The sequence below is a fragment of the Ambystoma mexicanum genome, chromosome 2p, assembly GCF_040938575.1.
Source record: "Ambystoma mexicanum isolate Mex_15411 chromosome 2p, UKY_AmexF1_1, whole genome shotgun sequence".
NCBI lineage: Eukaryota > Metazoa > Chordata > Amphibia > Caudata > Ambystomatidae > Ambystoma > Ambystoma mexicanum.
The window spans coordinates 1,051,382,669-1,051,402,430 of NC_090923.1; the positions used below are offsets into that span (position 1 = coordinate 1,051,382,669).

The 19,762-nt window shown below is 48.8% G+C and overlaps 1 protein-coding gene across 1 annotated transcript in view; it reads right to left on the bottom strand.

Moving 5' to 3' along the window:
• The window catches only part of SYVN1 (synoviolin 1), an 890,352-nt gene that overhangs the window by 679,510 nt on the left and 191,080 nt on the right, over positions 1-19,762 (bottom strand). The gene's annotated exons all lie outside the window — the stretch shown is intronic.

Genomic DNA, 19,762 nt, shown 5'->3' on the forward strand with positions numbered 1-19,762 from the left:
GCGCATTAATATTAATGAGGGATATCCTGAAAGCCATCAGAATTACGGCCCTTGAGGCTTGGAGTTGGACAACCCTCACAGTAGTAGAAGAGCACGTCCATCAGTGAGAAGACCATCTACCAGTCCCAAACACATTCATTGGGCCTAATTACAATGTTGGTGGTATCCCGCTGAATTTACTGGTAATACCGTTATCGGCACTTGGAATGCCCAAATTACTGGCATATTCCAGGTGCCGGCAACGGTGGTAATTCCACATTCCATGGAGTCCAATAGGACTCCACAGGGGGAAAAGCTGGTGGGGCCGGTAATAACAGCATTTTTCTGTGGCGAGTGCCAGAATTACCGGCAGCTAGAAGCTGCCGGTAATTCCGGCCATCCCACCAACAAAACTGTAGTTTGACGGGTCCGTTAAAAGTGGTGTTAATCGAATTTTCCCCACACCGCCAAACATGTAATAAGGCTCATCTACTAGTTTAGATTTGTGCGGAAGGCATGGAGAGAGGTTTCAGCTCTGAGGGCTGTGGGTAGCGCGTTCCATAGCTTAGGTGCCAGATAGAGGAATCCTATTCCTCCTGCCTTGGCCCTAGTAATTCGCGGCACTAAGTTGGTTGGTGGACCCTAGTCTGGTGGATTGTGCTCTAGCTAGAGTGTCCGATAGGTGAGAGGGTGCGGTCAGGTTGATGCATTTGTGTGCGGTGGGGAGAATCTTGAAAGTGATTTGGTCTTTAACTGGTAGCCAGTGTACATTTTTTCTTGCTTGAGAGATGTGTTCTCTTTTAGGAATACTGAGAGCTGCTCTGAGAGAGTTGTTTTGAGTGGTTTGGCGTCTGGCTAGGTTTTCTTTTGATGTACCAGCTAGGAGGGAATTGCAATAGCCCAATTTGGCTCCTATGGTGGCTCTAGCAATGGAGAGGCAGTTGTCTTTTGTTAGAAATGGCTTTATGGCATTGATCAATTTGGTACTCAGAGCAGAGGCCTATACAATGGCGCTAACTTGTTTATCCATGGATAGTGTAGCATCAATGTGGACTCCAAGCGTTTTAACTGAGGATAGGACTGGGATGACACAGTTGTCAATGCAGAAGTTTAGATAGGTCGGACCCAGTTTGGCTAGCGTGGATTTTTGACCAAGGATGAGGATTTCAGTTTTATCCCAATTGAGGCATAAGCTATTCGTGGCCATCCAATCTTGGATTGTGGAGTAAATTTGTTGAAGAGTTGATGCGTCTTGGAGATAGCTCCTGGTGAGGGGAAGGAACACCTGGGTGTCATCAGCATAGTTTGTGTATGTGATCCCAAGTGCATCCAATTTATCAAAGAGACGCTTTGTAAATAGATTAGAAAGCGTTGGGGCAGTACAGGATCCCTGGGGGACACCACAGTGTATGATAGTGGGCTCTGCGTTTGCTATATTGGAGAACACTTTCATGGCTCTGCCTTCTAAGAAGGAAGTGATCCAAGTTGCTGCGTGATTGGAGAAGGGCGCTGCATGCGTGAGGTGGTTGGTGAGGGTGTTATGGTCTACGAGATCAAACGCTGCTGAGAGAGCTAGGAGCAGAGGTAAGGCAGGTATATGACAGACATACGACACCAAAAACATACATAATGCGTTAGAGCATCATGTCCAGCGGTTTCTGAACAAATGTGGGAACCATACACAGGTGTATTGACGGGACAACGTGTTGGGCAGAATTTCATTTTTGTGCAATATTCTCCCCAATTTTGGGTCCCCTGGCACTTTTTGCTGGATACTTAATTAAAACTAAAAAATCAAGTTTTCCTTTGCCCGTGAGAACATTTTCCCCACACTCTCACAGTATTTTACTCCATCTCTTGGAAACATTTTTCAGCGCTTTTGGTTGCTTCTTTTTGGAGTAAGGAACAAGTTACTTACCTGTAACTGTTGTTCTCCAGCATGGGTCTGGCATGGATTCACATGCTCATGAATATTCCCCGTCAGGCTGGGAATCCTCGGTAAAGAAAAAATCAGTATCAGTTTAGTTTCTGATCTGTCTTTCTTAGTAGTAACCAATCACTGGTCTCTGGGTCATACTGCCCCCAGCCAATGGCTGCCCTCTCCCCAAGCCCCTCCCCCGGCATCCATCCTCAGATTTGGTAGCACGTAAAGTGGCAGTATGACCAAGTGAAGAGCCGCAGAGGGGAAGGAGGGAGGGTTTGCATGTTAATCCATGACAGACCCATGCTGGAGAACAATAGTTACAGGTAAGTAACTTGTTCCTTCTCCAGCATGGGGTCTGGCATGGATTCACATGTTCATGAATATAAGAATACATAGCAGTACACACATGCACAACCACGGGAGGTGGCAAATGGCTCAACATTAAGCATTCCATAAACTCAACATTAAGCAACTCTTACTTCCTCACCAGGCCCACCTTCAGGCAAACAGGTTGCGCAGCACTGCTTGGCCGACTCTGGACTCCTCCCTGGAATCCCGGTCAACGCAGTAGAATCTCGTGAAGGTGTGTGTCGGCCTCCACGTAGTAGCTCTGCAGATGTCCAGCAGGGGCACACCAGACAAGAACGCCGTAGTAGCAGCGATCGCTCTGGTCGAATGGGCTCTCGGACGGCCGGGCAACGGTCGGTTGGCCAACCGATGACAGTGCATGATGCCGGAGAGCCATCTGGAAATGGAAGCCTTCGAGAGAGCCTTCCCTTGGTTCACAGGTCCAAGGTTCACAAACAGCTGTGATGTCTTCCGAAAACTTTGTTCGGTCCACGTAGAACTTAAGCGCTCTAGCTACATCCAGCGAGTGCAAAGTCCTCGCAGCCGGCGACAAAGGCAACGGAAGGAAAACTGGCAACACCAAGGGCTCGTTAAGATGGAAGTCCGACAGCACCTTGGGCATGAAAGAGGGGTACGCCTCGGCACCACCCTCGTATCATGAAAAGTCAAGTATGGAGGCTTGCAGGATAGGGCCTGAATCTCTCCCACACGTCGTGCGGAGGCGATGGCCACAAGGAACGCTGTCTTCCACGACAGGAACTTCAACAGAGCCAAATGCAAAGGCTCGAATGGCGGCCCCATGAGCCTGGTCAGCACCACGTTGAGCTCCCACGCCAGGGCTGGAGCCTTCACCGGCAGGAACGATCGGAACAGTCCCTTCATAAATTCCTTCACCAGTCGATGAGACCACAAGGACGGCCGTCCTGCAGTTCTGGTGTATCGGGAGATCACTGTCAGATGCATCTTGATGGAAGCCCGAGCTAGTCCAGCTTTGGCCAGCGACAGTAGGTATGGTAGCACTTGCGGGGCCGTAATCCGTAGAGGGTTGATCTGTGCACGGCACCAGACAGAGAACCTCTTACACTTATGTCCGTAGCACTTGAGAGTTGAGGACGCCCTGGCCTTTGCAAGAACCTCTCTGCAGTCAGCCGGGATATCATACCCTCCAAACTCTAGTGCTGTAGGAGCCAGGCCAGCAAGTTCAGCGACTCTGGGTCGTGATGAAGAATGGCGCCTCCCTCTCTGGAGAGAAGATCTGCATCCGTCGCCAGCTTTACTGGTGGGGACGCGAAGAGGTCCAGAAAGTCCGGGAACCAGATCTGTCTCTGCCACACCGGTGCAACGAGGATCATCCTGCACTGGGACCTCTTGAGCTAGGCCGTCCCAGGGGAACGAAAAAACATTGCCCATTCTCCTCGACTGGGGAAACCTGCTAGCGAACCTCTGGCACTTCGCCTTCGCGAACATGTCGATCTGGGGTTTGCCCCCATCGTTGGAAGAGCTGATCCACTTGATCCTGGCGTAGTTCCCACTCGTGGCACGAGCGCAGCTCCCTGCTGAGTGAGTCGGCGATGGTGTTTTTTATTCCTGCCAGATGGAAGGGAACCAGAAACATCCCCTGGGCGACGGCCAGTGCCACAGATCCTGGGCTTCCATGGATAGGGCTGGGGATCTTGCCTCCCTGCTTCCGGATGTAGAACATCGTGGTGGTGTTGTCGGTGAAGATCCTCACGACCTTGCCCTTGAGGGACGGGAGGAACGACTTGAGCACCCAGAACACGGCGCGGAGCTCCAAGATGTTGATTTGGAGGGACCTCTCCTCCGGCAGCCAAAGGCCTCTTGCGTGGAGATCTCCGGTGTGCGCACCCCATACCTCCAGGGAGGCGTCCGTCGTCACTGTCTCCTGATGTGCGGGGGTCTGGAAGTCCGTGCCCGCCGTGAGGTGTGCACGGATGCCCCACCACTGAATCGCCCGATGGAAAACCTCGTTGAGCGGGATCTTGTCTTCGAAGCTGCCCGCCGCTTGCATCCAGCGGGCGTCGAGGAACTCCTGTAGAGGACGCATCCATAGCCTGCACAGGCGCACTAGGTAGATGCATGAGGACATCATTCCGAGGAGGGACTTGATGGATCTCCCCCTGGCCACGTCCGTGGCTAGCAGGCGCTGCACCTTGCCTATGATGGCCTTCGTTCTTTCCGACAGACGCCAATCATTCCACTGTATCGAGCTTCGCTCCCAGAAACAGTGCCACCCACGTCGGAACCAAATGGGATTACAGGTCGATGGAGAAACCCAGCTCCGTGAGTAAGCGGACGGTCTTCGCCATGTGCTCGACAGCAAGTTCTCTTGTCCTTGCACGGATGAGCCCATCGTCCAGGTAGGGGTAGACGTGGATCCCCTGCAGGCGCAGCCGCGCCGCCACTGGTGCTAGGCACTTGGTGAACACCCTGGGTGCCGACTTCAATCCAAATGGCAGAGGTCTGAATTGGTAGTGGCGTCCTTGGACTACGAATCTGAGGAACTTTCGGGGTCCTTTTAGGATGGGGATGAGGAAGTAAGCATCCTCCAAGTACAACGACGATAGGAAGTCACCCTCCTCCAGCTGTCCCAGCACGTGCTGGAGAGCGACTATCCTGAACTTCTGTGCCTTGATGTATTTGTTCAATCGACGTAGGTCCAGGATGGGGCGCCAACCGCCTGTCTTTCTGACGAGGAAGTATCTTGAGTATACTCCGGAGCCCCGGAGCCTCCTGGAGACGAGCTCGATGGCACCTTTCTTGAGCATCGCCTTTACCTCCAACAGCAGTTGAGGGACGTGATTTTCCTTCCTGGCCACGGGAGGAATGCGGGGACAGCACCCAAAAGTCAGTGGAGATGGACTCCCACACGCTGACGAACTTCGTCAGCCGGCCTCCCACCGGGGTGCTTCGGTGGAAGCCAGACACTACGGCCGGTTCAATCTTGCTTGGAGGCAGCCTTGCCGCCTTGGCCTCCTTGGCGACAACGGCGAGATCCTCCTTGCTTGCCGCAACCTCTCTAAGCCTCCTGGGACGAGGAGCGGGCCGCCAGCGGTACGTAGAGGAGACAACACTTGATCCCTTGGAGGCCCCCTGTCCACCTCCAGCCCTGTGAAAGGGCTGTCGTTTCTGAAGGACTCCCAGGGCTCGGGCCCTATCTGTGTCGGCCTTGATGGCCTGCAGTGACTCATCCACTGTTTTCCCAAACAGGTTGTTGCCGTCGAACGGCATGTCCAAAACCCTGGCCTGCACGTCCTGACGGAAGTCTGTCGCCTTGAGCCAGCCTCGTCGAAGGCAAACACTGTTGCCTAACTGGCGAAACCCGGTGTCGGCAATGTCTGTTGCCACCGTTATGGCACGATCTGACGCCACCTCACCTTCCTGGAGAATCTCCAGGGCCTCCGCCCTCTTGTTCTCTGGTAGGAAGTCCATTAGGGGGGCTATCTTGTACCATAGCTCCCTGTCATAACGGGCCACAATAGCTAAGGCGTTGGCCGCCTTAACTGTCGTCGCCGCCGACGAGATGACCCGTCGCCCCATGGCGTCCAATTTCTTACCCTCGCCGTCAGGAGGGGAAGTAGAGGTTGAGGCTGTCGCCCCCTCAGCCTTCTTCTTAGCCGCGGCTGAGATGACCAAATCTGGCGTAGTTTGAGCCCTGAGGCACAAAGGGGCGGCGTCGGGGACCCGGTACTACTTCTGGTACCGGTTCCTCTTGGCAGGCGTCCGGGACGGGTTCTTCAGGATCGCAAGCCCCTCGTCCCAGATATCGTCGAGTAACGATACCGCGAGGACCGTCTTTCTCTTGGCCTCTCGCCGTTGATAAAGGAAACCCTCCTTCTGTTCCTCGGGGCAGAGCTGGAAGAGCTTGGATGCCCTGGCGATCATGACGTGAAAGGAGCCAATTTCGTCGGGCGGGGAAGCCCGAAGGAATGGTGATGGAAGGTCTGTCCCGTCACCACCGTCGTCATCTGTCCCAGTCGTCGTATCCGTTGCCGTGTCATCCCTGGAGTCCGGTGAGGGGGTGAGGGCTCCACGGGTCGTGGCGGCATGAAGGGCGGGGAGGGATGAACTATCCTCCGCTTGTTCGGAGGGCTTCCCGATGGGCCCGGTTCTGGATCGTCCACCGGGGTTCGTGGTAATCTCGTCCTCATCTCCGTGCATAAGGTTTGGATTGCCATCAGAATGGCCGCCGAGTTGTCCTGAGGCTCGGGCAATGGCTGCGACGGGAGGGATGGCTGCTCCTCCACTTGGGCCTCGTCGGCGCCACCGTTTCTTCGACCACCTCTTCGGGATCCCTCCCGTGGGATCGTACCTTCTCGAACCTCTCGTTGAGGTTCTTCCCGGTTTCCACCAGCTCCTCCTCAGAGGCTGAACCCGTGTCCGTGATGGCCACCGCCCCCCGCGCCCCTCTTTTTCCACCGGGGTCTTCACGGGGGTCTTGTTGATGGGCTGGAAAGAGGATTCCCTCCACGGTGGCAGGAAAACTATGGGCCCCGAGATTGCCCCCCACTGGTGTAGCCTCCCCAGGCTTTGTCAGGGCTGCCGCGACTCCCTCGATAGAGGCCTTAGCCGGGTGTATCAAGGCCTTCGCCACCTTTGGCGCGCTTGAGGCCTTCACCTTGGGGGGGAGGGTCACTGCCTCTCTCCCCCTTGGCCGAATCCTTCGAGATCGACCGGGTCTTCTCCAGAAGCTTACCCGGGTTCTCAGATTTCCTCTTCCCCAAACCAGAGCGTTGGCTCATGGTCGATGGTGCCGGGAAGGCGTGCCCTGCCTGGCAGCCGAAGAGCCTGACCGCTCCGCGCTCCTGGTGCCCGTGGACTCGCGGTGCTTAGCCTTCTGTTGGGCCCCCCGTCTAGACATAGACATCTGCAATGTATTATTGGAGCACACAGCACTTTCTAGGCAGTGTTGCTGGGAGCTCTTTGAACTGCCCTTTTTATTTTCCTTGTGATAACTACTGTTTCCAAGGGTAGCATGATACTTATCTTGCCTAACATATTTTGTGGAATCAGCACACCCCACAATGTATCCCTTTTCCACTTCTCCTGTAACTTTCTAGTGTTTATCTGAGTGGCTGGTAGCAGTGGATCTTTTCTACCGATTTTTTAAAGAAAACTTACAAAAAGGTGCTGCACCACCCGCGGTAAAGGAAACCTGGGTAACCAGTCGACTAAAATGGTGGCTGTTTTTGCGCCAACTCTTGATGAGCCTTCTGCCGTCCTGCATGGGGGAGGTACCGATCCCTCTAGTCTTTCCCGGGCTTCCCATTGGGACGCCCGCCCTAGGGCAACAGCGCGTCTGGGAAAACAGGAAGCTGGTAGTGCACAGAAACTCTTGTCCTCCAATATGTTTGCTTGAATCCAGTTTTGACTGGGAGGCTGACGCAACCCAAAGTTTGAATGTGGCATGACTGATGTTTGGCTGAGTTCCTGCATGAAGGCGAGGGTAATGGAGAAGAATGGGAGAGCTGACCCATGGAACAAATCAGAGGAAGGACGTTTTGTCATGACCCTTACCCCTGGCCCTCACTGGCAAGTCAGCCTTCCAGTTAGGGCCAGGTCAAAGGCCTTAAAACCTCATCCAAGACTCTCTTGGAGCCAGTCCTTATAATCATCATGAAGACCAACATTAGAATGGGACTATTTACTTGGGAATATTAAACTTGGGGGGCGGGGGGGCAGGTGTGGGATGGTTCAGCCAACATGGAGGCACACACATCGCTCAGTTACAAGGAACTGAGCTATGCGGTCTAGTATTTTGGTTGTGGCAGGCCTGGGACTATTTTACCTGGACTACTTTACCTGAGACTATTTAAACCGCACCCAAACAGCAGAATATGCTTTGCGTTATTCTGCTGTGGGCAGCGTAACGCTCACTGTGTCCAGTTCTTTGATGCCAGCTTACCAGAAACCAAGGACCTGCAAAGAGAGAAAGAACACTACGAAACTTACCTGGAATAGTATCCTGTCTTCAATCCATCGCCATCTTCAGTTCCACTCACCTAAAGGTACGAACTCCATCATCCGGCACTGCATGCATCCTGGAATACCATAACCTGGAAAGAGGAGAAAAAGACAGCATTAATAGGAGTTTACTCATGTTTCCCCCCGAATGAAGAAAGCCACACAATTCTTACCTTGGTAGTCATCTCCTGGTCAGTATCATTGCTGGAACATCACGGCGCTCGGCGAGGAACATCGCAACCTACAAGGAGAGAAAAGACACAGGTTAGCAATATAAAAGGCGAAACAGCGCAGCACATCGCGCATTACTCACCGGACTGAATCGCGCACACCGCGCTTTCGCCTACCGGCCCATGCTCATCTTCAAACTGCATGACAACACCAAAATACCTTTCCATACCTAAGAGGAAAGAAGCAAGACATTATTATTCGAACTAAGAGGAACATAAGAACTGCATATAAAGACTGTAAAGCAGCAAACCTACGGAGTCGTAGCAGGCCTTCATTCCCACAGGGGGGCTTGCACCAGTGAAGTAAATTGGTCGCCATGAGGAGCAGGACAGAGAATCCACCTTTTACAATATTAAGGTGAGGAGAGGGCCCAAGGGGGAGGAAGCAGTAGAGGCCAAGGGAGTTGGGAAAACAAAGACAATCTGGTATTGAATCCAGCTCTCCTATATTGCAGACCCATCTTTAACCAGAGTCCTATATTGCAGACCCATCTTTAGCCAGAGGCCTTACCAAGGGACCGGGAGAGGGTTCGAGAGTGCAAATCATCCAACCAGGGCTGGGTGGCGTCCCCGTGGATACCTGGTGAGCGTAACACGTTTGCAGCCATCTGCAGCGACTGCCAGTTACAGCAGAGTGCCCACTGCTGCTCCAACCTACTCTTCTGGTCGACAGGGAAGATCCAGATCGGACAACTTCATCCCCTGGACTGGTGGGACCAAACAGTCTCGAGACCATATGCATTTTGAGCTGCAACCATCCTGGGCTGCAATTCTATAATATCCTGTCACGTGGATCAATCTGCTGTGCATCGTCTCCGGGAGCGTGGTTTCGGCTGAAACTTCCTGGACATCCTGCTGGACGTACAGTGACGATCTCGCTCTGAGACCTCTCCTTTTCCAAGTCGGGGACCGAGAAACGGAGAGAAGTCTGCCGTGTGACAACTGTTGCTAAACCAAAGCCTGTATCGAGTCCCCATGAGCTAGTATCGTGAAGATAGTCTGCTGGGCGTCCAAAAGTTCTTTCTTCAGCCTCCAGGGCAAGAACCGAACAGGAGCTGCTGCCGCCTCACCTGTGGACCCACCAGTGAAATAATCTTTCCTCATGAAAGATTACTGTCCTGCTCCTAGGTACTCACCTGTGTGCTTGGTGTATTAAATCCCACTCCCTCTGAGCTTTCTGAGACACATTGGGGTGGACAACCCAACTGTGTTCTCCCAGGCCTCCCTGAACCACCTTTTAACTTATACCTACCTGCAACATAGAATAAACCTGCCATTTTGACAACTTTGACAGTGTCCGACTTTCTTTGTTCTTCTGCCCAGGGGCCCTGTTCAGTGTCCCCACTGACTTTGAGACTCATTCCCAGGTCGGTCTGCACTTTCTAAAGTAAAGGTTTCCTAAAAGCATTTAACAGTAGCTGTGTTGCTTACTTTAAATGTTGGTTATATAGAGATTATTTGATGGGGCGTGGCTAGGCACTTCATCGACCAAGATGGCTCCCTAAGAACCTCTGATGTGATGAAGTTGAGACAGGCACAATGTCCCCCTCTCCAGGCAACCAGAGGTGGAAAAATGCTGTGGGATCTAACAGCGGGTGTTTAGTTTCTGCTGATCAGCGCTTGTCCGATGCATTCAAGGGCCCGGAAGCCAGTGATCAAGCTGGATGTGGTCTGGGCCTTTTCCCCGCAATATGGCGCCTACCGGCGCGACCTAGTGAGGCGCGTTAGCCCTAGTGCGCTGTGCCGACACACCCTGAGCCAGTTGCCCACCAAGAAGACTTACCTATGCGAGCACAGGAGTGCGCATTGCCTGTGGGGAGTCCACTTCCATGTAGCAGCAGGTTCTGAGCCTGCGGGGGAAGCGAGGACCCTGGAGCGTAGTACTGCAGCACACTGGCAGTTCTTTTGTGTTCACTCTGCTTCTGGCACCTCTTCCCAGGCAGTGCACACTATCTTCATTTGGAGGGGCAGCTCTGGTGCAGTGCCTCCTGGCATCCAGATTACATGTATCTGGGAGTTGAGAGGAGCGGGCTGTGCCTTGCAAGTGCCATGGTCAGTGGTTGGCGTCGTCCCTGTTCTGGTGGTGTCTGCCCACAATTTGACTCTTCAATCACCAGGGTGACCTTTGCGATTCACTGTGGGTGGCCTGGGATTTTTGGGCTTTTCAACTCACGATGGCCAAGACACCAAAGCAAGGAGATATTTCTGCGATGCTGCAAGGGGAAACACAGCAAGGTCTATAAAAAGTTTTCTCCCTCTCCTAGTTCCCCCCCCCCCCCCCTGGTAGATCTCTCGAACTCATTTTTGGTTTCCAGTAGGGTCACCCCCCCTCTCTCTATGGGTGTCTCCACAATTGTCCCAATTCCCAAGCCAGGGAAGGATCTGCGGCTCTGCAATTCCTAGCGCCCCATCACCCTTACTAATATTGACTCGAAGATTTACTCAAACATTTTTGGCCTGGAGGATAATGTGTACCCTCCCCGGCACCATAGATGATGATCAGACTGGCTTTGGGGCAGGATGCAGTACTCGCAATAATGTTAAGCGGGTCTTAGGGCTGTTCGGGGTGTGGCAATGCTCATGGGCAGAGATGGGGATCATTGCGCTGGATGCCCACAAATCTTTTGACAGGGTGGATTGGGGGTATCTTCTTGGGGTCTTGCAGCAGTTTGTGATGGAGCCATAACCCATTTAATTAACTCCGGACCAAACCCAATCAGTTCACTGCCCTCCGAGTTAACGGGAACCTGTCCTCTAGCTTGGCAATAACTATGGGTACGATACATGGCTTCTCGCCGTTACCGTCGATTCTTGCCTTAAGCATGGAGCCGTTAGCATGAAGTATCAGGAAGAATGCAGCCATTAAGGGGTCCCAGTCAAGGCCCTCCCATCCCCCCTGCAACTAAGATTTCTCTTTATGTAGATGATTTTCTGCTCACCCTTCATACCCTGCGTACCTCATTGGCAGAGGCATTGCGGGAATTGGCTGATTTTGTCAGGGTTTAAGTTAACTACGAAATGTCGCATGGATTAGACGTTTGCAAATATACTATCATTTGTTAAGAATCCACCTTATGCTTTTCTCTAATTTTTAAAATGTATATTTCCTCAACAGTGATGGTTGTAAAGAGAATCATTATTGACTAATGCAACACATTGTTCGAATGACAACCAGCCCCATGAAGCTGGCCAGTATCACTATGGAATATCCAAAATAGATCTAATAAAAAAACAATTTAAAAAAAGGAGTGGCCTACTACAGAACTTTGTAGCCAAATCAAAGTTACACATCTACCTGAAGAATGTGCTGCAGTGACTAATAAAGAAACATTTTTGAGTGCTAAATACATGGGTTACATCACATGTTGAATTTGACAACTGAGTATTATCTTTCATGACCATTGTTATATGTACCCACCAGGGATAAAGTTAATTTTCATTGCTATGCTGTTGTGAGAATGGCTAGGGATTGGACAGCACAATCCATGTTTGTATAGGTGGAGGAGAATGCTGTTTGGGTTCATCTCTGCATCTAGCATATTTCAGATAGTGATGAGCAGGCTGCTTAAGGACATAAAAGGGGTGGGTTATCAAGATTATATACTAGTATTGGGAAAACACATTGAAGAACGACAAATAAAATGTATTGGGGAGAATAAATGATGCCGAGTGAACTAAATCTGTTGAAAAGCGTAGGTTCAAGGTGAATAGCGTTCAGTATCTTGGACATGAGTTGTCGGCCGCAGGAATAAAGCCCTAGGTGTCCACGGTTGAAGCAATCAAAAGAATGAAAGCACCAAAAGATTTTTAAAAAAAAAAGAAATGTCTTCATACTTCGGTCTAGTGGAGTATTATGGGAAATTTGTTAGAAATTTGGCAGAAAGGACAAAAGCCATGAGGGTGTTGGTGAAAAAAGGGGTAAAGTATGACTGGAGTGAAGTACGAGAGGGAGTTCAAGGATATAAGAAATGTTTATTGGAGGCACCTATTTTGAAAGGATTTAAAGATGTGAAATTGTTTACTGATGCCAGTGAGAACGCTTTGGGGGGTGTGCTAATGCAGCAAAAAGGAAAGGAACTAGAAAAGGTGGCGTTTGCTTCAAGGGTAATGAAGGATGCAGAGCAGATGTACTCAGTTATGGAGAGAGAGGCGTTAGCATGTGTGTGTGTGGGGAGTGGAACAATTCAAGCAGTTTTTGTGGGGAAGGAGATTTGTAATTGTGACAGACCATAAGCCCCTGGTTGGTGTTTTCAACAGGAAAGGTTTTGATGGCATTTATAGGATTGCTAGGTGGATCAGTGGAATGTAAGGTTTGGATATGGAAGTGAAGCATGTAAAAGGGGAATTGAAGGAGATAGTGGATGCAGTATCCCGCGATCCTGTAGATGGCGAGGGTTGGAATGGGTGTGAAGAGGAAGGAGAGGTGTTCGCAAATTGTATAGTAGCAAATGAAAAGGATTGGAGAGAGCAGTATGAAAAGGATGAATTGTATAACATGGTTGTGCGGTATGTGCAAGAGGGATGGCCATTGGAAGGAGTGGATGAGGGATTGGAGAGGTTACAGGAGAATAAAGAATTAATTGAGTGTCAACAATGGAATTTTGACTCAAGGAGATCGCATGGTGTTGCCCGAAGGAACGCGAGAAGTGGTTAGGGATAGCTCATGAGGGGTATCTTGGTGTGTAAGACAAATGGTCTTATCTGTCAGGACTTATGGTGGCCTGGATTGGATTGGAAGTGGAAAGATTTTAAAGGAATGTGAGGGTTGTAAAAATAGTCATCAGATTCTTGTGGCAAGGACACCACCCATGAATGTGATCGAGCCGCCCAACCTCAGTTTGGGATACGGTTGCAGTGGACATTTTGTGTCAGATATCGGCAAGAGGACATCAGAGTGCTTATATGGTTGTGGATCCATTATTAAAGGGGCCTGAGGTCCGTGTGGTAGAAGACATAAGTGCGCACAGGTTTGTGAATTCTTTGGAAGGAGTATTTTGGATGGAAGGTTTCCCCAGAAAGCTGGTGTAAGACAATGGCAAGCAATTTGTGAGTAGAGAAATGGAAGAGTTTTTGAAGGAGAACGAGGTGGAGCATTCCACAACGGCGTTGTATAACCAGAAAGGTAATGCCACTCTGGAAAGGTTCAACAGGACCTGGATGGAGGTGGTGCGTATTGCAATAGCAACAGGCCGGAATTGGTCTCAGGCTGTGATGGCAGTTCTAGCAATATAGGATTGCACCACATCAGGGTACAGGTGTTTCTCAATTTGAGGTATTGAGGAGGAGGTTGCCTAATTCAAGCCAGATTGGATGGGAAAGTTTGGTGGATATTGTGATGTTGCATCTCAGGAGGTTATATGGGGGAAGAGTGATGTGTGGGAAAGCCAAATCAAAAAAGAGGTATGATGAGGTAGGTTGCGCAAAAGAGTGGATGATGCAAGAGGGTGTAAAGGTGAAGGTAAAGTGTGGAAGGAGAGTGAGGAAAGGGTGTATAAAATATGCAAGTCCATTCCGTGTGGTGAAGGATCTTGGGAATACAGTGCTGCTGAGTAATGGTGTGAAGTGGAGCAAGGAAGGAGTGGCGATATGTGGGGTATAGGCACAAGTGAGAGGAGCCGCCTTCTGCAAGTTGTTCTCACAGAAGCAAAGGAGGTGTTTTACATACACACACCACCAGGGATAAAGTTAATGTTCACTGCTATGCTGTTGTGAGAATGGATATGGATTGGACAGCACAATCCATTGCATTCTATAACTAAGATGCTGTAAGGTTGGTTTAGATATGAAAAAGAAACGGTCTTCAAAGTAGCAGCAGGTTGGGGATGCTTTAACCTTAATACTTGATTGATGGTAAATAGGTTACCATGTACCTGCAGGCTCACAAGTCCTCCATTCACTAACCATCCATCTTTGTAAATTTCTTATACGTTGGTTACTATAATGCACTGCAATATATCAACCATGTGCATTCGTTTTTTTGTAAATTTATATCACTATTTGTATAAGCAGCTCATAATTATATTTATATTTGAAGTATTTGAACCATTGTCTTTTTCCTCATGTTTCACATATGCACTCTGTTCGGTTTTAAATTAATGTTTCTGCAACTAATTTAAATAAACATATTCATCATAACACATTTTAGAAAAACACTTCTTCATAAACTTTAGGAAGGCTTCATTTACAAGTTTAATGTGTGTTAATTCCATGATTAATAAGCCTGTCCTTTATATTCCTGGCGTCAAAGTCTACATATGGATATTTTCCTGCATCCAGCTTGGGTCCAGTAACTTAGTCTAAAGATGTACTTTAGCTTGCAACAGCGGATTTATATGTATTTTTAAAATCATGTATTCCACTTTTGCTAATGTGAATTCCTGATTAAACTATTTATTCACAAAGTGATTATTTTTCTCTTGATGTATAATGATTGGTGCCATTAGTCTAAAGTGCATATATCGTTTGATGGACATTGGATGGGTGAGAATGTTTCCCCTGCTCCAAGCCCTACATTGTCTGCGAGGGGCACATTTGTATTTTCCAAATACTCTGTCCTAGAGGTCTAAAAATGCTGCGACTTTGTTGGTGTTGGCAATTGGGATACTGTTTTGACTATTACTGCTATGCGTTCTAATGTTTGGTTATCTTTTCTTCCCACCCCATGATAGGTAATATGGCTATCACTAGATAGTGGATCTGCAATATAGGAAAAAAGGTACACGTTTTGTTTTATGACAATTTATTGTTTTATACATACACTAATTATTTGTACTGTGCACTACATCATAAAGTACGTCAGAAACTAATGGAGAACTGCAATCTAATAAACTTGTATATTTTGCAGAATACCAGTGTGGTGCGTTTTCTCTGGGTAATTGTGTGGACTAACTATCAGCCTACTTCCCCTGCCTTGAGGCAAGCCTGACTGCTCGGTCACACCACAATCCCTTAAGGGAGGTTTGGATTCCCTTTATGGGTTGGGTGCACTGCTCAACCTTTAATTTAGTGGTCTGTACAGCCCTTACCAGAGAGTAGCACAGAAACACCTTAACATTGTGTTTTTGTTTTTTACTTACCTTTAGCATTCTAGCTAATATATGATGTGGCATTTATAACGCGCCTGTACACAAGTGTTTCTAGGCGCGACAAGGAGGGGAAAACAAGGGAGGACAAAATAACGAACTTACTAGGCCTTGTGCGATTCAGGTCGTGCAAGTAGGAAGGAGAGAAGTGCCAGAGGGAGGGAAGTGCAGTTAACTCTTAAGTGCAGCCAGTGCAAGCTCATAAGTGCAGATAGAAGGGACGGTAGGGTTGCAGATGCAGACACTTAAGTGCTGGGGAGCCTGGAGGCAGTGCAAGGGCAACTGGACATGCAGGAGCCTGGGCCAGGGTTCAGAGGGTGACCAGTGCACAGTGCAGCAGGGGAGAGGAAGAGAAAGCGGAAACGAAAAAGGAAGGTCTTGAGGTGCTACCGGAACCGCAGGTGATTCTCCTCAAGTTTGAGAGAGGCAGGGAGGTTGTTCCAGTGGGATGCCCAAGCCGAGGAGATGCATCAAGAATTTGTGTTTCAAAGAGCCCACAGGACAAAGGGGGGGGGATCATGGTAACAAAGGCGACAGAAAAACTGATGAACAGGAAAGGGGCAGTCCTACTAGGCCTTGTGAGCATTCAGACTGTGCACGTGCAGGGAGAGAGAAGGGACAGGAAGGGGGTAAGTGCTAGGAATTCTACAAGGGAAGTGCCAACGAGTCAGTTATGTGCAACAGTAAGTGCCTGGCAGAGATCGCTTGGTACAGAGTGATCACCTGTCAATAATAAGTGTAGACCTGTGAGAACACAAGCCAGTGGGTGCCCGAAAGGCAAGTGCTGGGATCGACGGAAGGCTGATGGCGATTGGGCGGAAGACCGGGACCCAGAAGGCTACTTAAGGTCCCAGGTCACCAGTATTAGCACAGGAGTGAGAGGGGGGAGGAGGAGGTGAGGAGGAAAGTCTTGGAGATTCCGGAATTTGAGGAGATCCAACTCAAGACGGAGAGGAAGGGGGAGGCTTTTCTAAGCAGCGAGCTGAGTTAGAGCAAGTTGTAGATAGATTGGTCCTCGGCCCCAGACATCCTTATGGATGATGCAGAGGGATTTGAACTCAATCCTTGCAGCAACCAGTAGCCAGTGGAGGGATTTACGGGCTGGTGAGATACGGTACCTGGGCTTGAGGCCAAGGATAAATCTCGCAGCCCTTTTCTGGACAAGCTGTAGGGGGCAGAGAGGGGAAGAGAGTAGATTGAGGAAGAGGCTTTTGCAGTAGTCTAGCCTGGAGAGTACCAGACCTCTAGAGACATTGAGCTTCTGGGGAAAAGTGAGTAAAGGAAGGATACCTCTGAGGAGCTGAAATTGAAAATGGGCCTTCTTGGCAAGGTCCAAGATGTGAGATGCGAGGGTGGAAAGAGAGGAGTCAAGATGACTCCAAGGTTTCGGGCTTCAGATGCAGGTGAAGGGGGAGAGCCCAAAGAGGGTGGTCAGAGTGAAGCCAGGAAAGTGAGTCCCAATAGGAAGGATCTCAGTCTTGCTGGCATTGAGACAGTGATCATTGGAGGCACACCAGGACTGGATAGCAGATAGGCAGTTGGGAATGGTAGAGGACGTAGGGAGAGCATCAGAGGGAAGTTTGAAGAAGAGTTTGTCGTCATGTGAATAACACTGGAAGTGAGAGGAGAAAGTGGAGATAAGGTGAGCAAGCGGAGCGAGATAGACCTTAAAGAGCCAGGGTGAGAGGTTAGAGCCCTGGGGAATGCCACAGGTGGAGACAGAGGTAGGAGAGGAGAAAGAGACCAGGATGACCTGCAAGGGCCGGTCAGTGTGAAAGGAGGTCAGCCAGTCCAGTGCCCGCTGCGAGATGCCAAGGGTATCATGGAGTAGTTTTATGAAGATGGAGTGGTTGACCTTATCAAATGCAGAGGATGTGAGCAGTTCTTCACAGGTGTTCAGAAGAACAGTTTCCGTGCCTCTGGATGCTCGGAATCCAGATTGGTGATCGTGTAGGCAACCAACGAGCTCAGTATGCTGGGCCACTTAGGGGAAGGCCAGCTTTTCCAGGAGTTTCCCCAAGGAAGGGAGTGATTGCGATGGAGCGATAGTTAGCTGGGCAAGAGGGGTCGTCTGAAGGCTTTTTCAGGAGGGGGTGACCTAGTAACAAGAGTGATTGCAGAAATCAACAAGTGCAGGGGCAAGGGAGTATATGCGGTCCTTAATAGTTCTGGAAGAACATGGTGGAGAGCTGTTTGGAGGAGACCTTCATAGAGCGAACAAACCTAGTGACCTCGTCCTGTGTGATAGGAGAGAAGGGGAGAAAGGATAGGGGAGGTTGGGAGCCCAGACTCCTCCACTCTCTTCTGTGACCTCTGCACTTGACTCTCCCTTCTGGTCCTACCCACTCAGCTAGACTCTTGATGCTTTTAACCACACAAAGCCTCCGCTCACCGCCCCACTCAGCTCCCCTTGCTCTGATCTGAAATTTAAAACAAGGATCCTTTTAAAGCAAATCGGCAATTACTTTGAGATCATCCATAGATTAACTACGTTTTTGCTGCTTCAATTAGAGAGACTATAATTTGTATGCTTTCTAGGGGAAAACATTCAGTTTGCTAACATGTGTATTTACAAATTCTCACCATCTGCCCTGGTAGACATAAATTACATGTTTTACTTGACTGATGCGGTTTCCAGCTTTCATTAACAGTGTTCCTCTTGTGTGAAATTTTCCAGTTACAGGGCCAAATAGGTATTTTGTCCATTTATGCCAGACCAAGGGTATACGTTGTCGCACATGATCTTTGTAAACTTAGTATAAAAAAAAAAGGTCAAGCGATCTTTTGTCCGCCTGGTACCATTTTGCACCTCTCAGAGGAGATTCCTATATCAAAATCCAAACTGATTTATTCAGTCACAATCAAGTTCTATTCTTAACAAATAGGCCACTCTAGAAGTCCTATAGGGGATTTTACAGTAAGACATCTGCATAGTCACTCCAGGAAGATGCCATCGAAATAACATTGAGTCCAAGATGCAAGCTCTTTAGCAGCTTCGGAGGCGGGTGGTGCAGCCCTTTTGGTCAACAATACTTTCTTTAAAGCTATTCACACAACAATACGGTATTATTTCCCATTCAGTGTCTACAAGTTACAAGGCAACTCCCATTCTGGAAACTGAAACATTACTTAAATATACCACAAGTTCTTTGGGATGGTAGGTTTCCTCTGGTTAATAAAACATGCAATGTACCCTCCAACTAATGCTTTCTCTTTTTTTAAAAAAAATGTTCTATTTAAATGTTAGAACATCACAATAAAAAACAACAAGATAAAGCGTAATAACTATGTACAAAATTACAAAGCATTACATTTTTTTCTTTTAAAAACCACACCCCCAGTCACATCTGATAATATACAATTGTTAGGTCCAATGTCTGGTTCAATACATAGAAAGAAATCTCTCCCATATCTTCTTGAATAACGCATTTTTGCCTTGTTTTCTGTACAAAAAACTTTCTACATCAGCCAGATTATGCATTTCATGTATCCAATCATGGAGAAGGTAACAGCAGTTTTCCAATTCCTGAGAATGATTTTCTTTCCAATCTTGGCACCTCTAAATATCCATTTCTTCTGGCTCTGAGTAGGATCTTCTAAGATTTCATCATATCCAAGCACCAATGTCTGAAAATCAAACTCAAATCTTCTCATCCAAAACTTTCTCAAAAATCACACCTAATTCTGTCCGCAATTCCCATACTTTCCTGCAGTCCCACAACATATGTTCCATTGTACTGGTCTCATGAACACAGGCCCAACAAACTGGATTGTCCTTCAGACCTCTTTTCCATAACCTCTCAGGGGTCCAATAAACCCGATTCAGGATCTTAACTTGTCTCGTCCTCTCTGTCGGACCCAAGGAACATAATTTAACATTTGCACACATTCTTGTCCACAAATCTACTGTAATTTCAGAACCAATTCTATGACTCCACTCATCTCTCAGTAAATCATTGCCTTTGTATTCATTCACAATCAGTTTGTACACCCGGCTAGCCAGACCACCTTACCCAATCTCCGATTCTCTTCTTAGTATATCCAGATTCATTCTGACCTTCCAATCAATCACACCAATAGCATTCTTCAGTTTTCTGTAATCTGAGACCTTGACATTTTCAATAGTAAATTGTTGTTGTATTTCTCTAACACTCAACCATTGCCCATCCTTAAAGAGATCCTCAATCCAATTGACCCCTCCCAGAAACCATTCCAGC